Here is a 2,352-nt window from a genome sequence, read left to right as displayed (position 1 = left end):
TGCACAAGACCTTTTCAAAGTGCTGAAGAGCAAAGATATCAGCTTGAAGACTAAAGTGCGCCTGACCCAGGCCATTGTATTTTCAATAACCTTATATGCATGCAAAAGCTGGACAGTGAATAAGGAAGACCAATAGAAGAACTGATGTTTTGAGTTATGGTGTTGGAGGACAGTATTGAAAGTGCCATGGGCTGCCAAAAGAACCAACATATATGTATTGGAAGAAGTGCAGCCAGAGTGCTCCTTGGAGGCCAGGATGGTCAAACTTCATCTATCATACTTCAGACATATTGTCAGAAGGGCCAAGTTTCTGGAGACAGATATCATGTTTGGTAAAGTGGAGGGTCAGAGAAAAAGGAGAAGTCCTCCAGTGAGATGGCTTGGCAAAGTGGCAGCATCAGCGGCCTCAAGCGTGGCAACAGTAGTGAGGTTGGCCGAGGATTGGGCAGTGTTTCGTTCTGCTGTGCATAAGGTCGCCATGAGTCGGCACCAACTCTATGGCACCTAACAACAATAACAACAGGGGTCCTGAAGATAATAGGAAGTCAAGATGGTACTCCCATCTCTTTGTACCATAGAAGGCATCTTCAAAAGAAAGTACATCTTTAAAGTATAATAAGAAAATAACAGACAACTTAAATTCTATATGTGAAGTGTGATGAATTATTTAGTGTTTCTTCTAGCCATAGTCTGTAACAACCACCAAATGATGTTTTTGTGCTGGTGGGATTGGGTAAGAGAAGGTGAGAGAAGATGCCGATAGTATTGTGACTATAAAAAATTGGAACTCTAAAGCATATGAAAATAAGTCATTTCAAAAGCAGGAGGGAGGGATCTCACTACCATCAAAACAGAAAACCCATGAGTGGAGCACATCCTTAGGACACAGAGATCCTTACTTATTGGCTCTCCTCTATCCAGGGACAGAAAGCTGTGATCCCATAAGACTGGCAGAAGAATATTTATAGCAGAACCAAGAGTCATAGCATAAGACAGAACAGTGATTTGGAGCAGAAGGCTTTGTAGAATGGCGTTCCTCTAGGTACTTAATTGTGTGAGCTAAGGTTGCTGACACGTGGAGCAAGAGCTAAGTGCCTTCAAGCTAAGGCTTATAGAGGAGTGGTACATCCTCTGAGCATTTATCATCTGCACTAAAAGAGCTCTGTAACACTGTTTTGGAGAGAGAGGCCAGCCAGTAGGGATGGCTAGGAAAGGCTGTCCTGACTAGAAGAATTGTGTGTGCATTTTCTGATCCTGCACTGTAATCTGCTAACTTCCCAAATAAACCCTATAACTCTTAGTATGGTGTCTGAGTTCTTTATGGCTGTTGCAATGAATTATCAAAACTAGCTGAGTAGAGATGGTTGTGGGAGGAATGGTTGATGTCATTTTTTGCAGTACCCAACAAAAATATCTGTCAAAACTAAAGAATAAAGATAGAAAACAGGAAAACTATAGAAACAATTAACAGGACAAGAAGCTGGTTCTTTGAAAGGATTAATAAAATTGACAAGCCATTGGCAAACCTAACGAAAGAAAAGAGGGAGAAGACACAGATAACATGCATTAGAAATCACATGGGAGATGTCAAAACGGAACCAAAGGAAATCAAAAGGAAAATAACAGAATATTATGAAAAAAGATGGATACATTTTTAGCAAAACATTACCTATCTCAACTTACACAGAGTGAATCAGAAGACTTTAACAGACCCATAACAAAAGAAGAAATTGATCAAGTCATCAACAACTTCCAAGCAAAAGAAGGCCAGGGCCTCATGTCGTCATGAGTGAGTTCTACCAAACATTCAGGGAAAAGCAGTCACCAACTTTATTCAAATTATTACAGAATATAGAAGAGGATGGGAAACTTCCTAATATATTTTATGAAGCAAGCATAACTCTCATACTAAAACCAGGAAAAGACATCACTAAGAAAGAAAATTATAAGCCAATATCTGTCATGAACATAGATGCAAAAATTTTCAATGAAATTCTAGCCAACAGAATTCAGTAGCACATCAAAAAAATAATACATCATGATCAAGTGAGATTGATAGTTAAACATTAGAAAAACAATCAATGCAATCCACCATATAAATAAGAAAAAAGAAAACAACCACATGATCATATTGATTGATGCAGAAACAGCATTTGACAAAATCCAACATCCATTACATATATATATAAAACCCTCAACAAAGTAGGAATTGAAGGGAAATTCCTCAACATAATCAAGAGTATATACACAAAACCAACAGCCTACATTACTCTCAATGGAGAGAAACTGAAAGCCTTCCCTCTATGGACAGGAACCAGACAAGGATGCCCTATGTCACACTCCTATTCAATA

This window comes from Chrysochloris asiatica, unplaced genomic scaffold (assembly GCF_000296735.1).
Source record: "Chrysochloris asiatica unplaced genomic scaffold, ChrAsi1.0 scaffold00362, whole genome shotgun sequence".
Lineage (NCBI taxonomy): Eukaryota > Metazoa > Chordata > Mammalia > Afrosoricida > Chrysochloridae > Chrysochloris > Chrysochloris asiatica.
The sequence above is the reverse complement of the archived record's forward strand: the minus strand, read 5'-3'. Positions refer to the sequence as shown.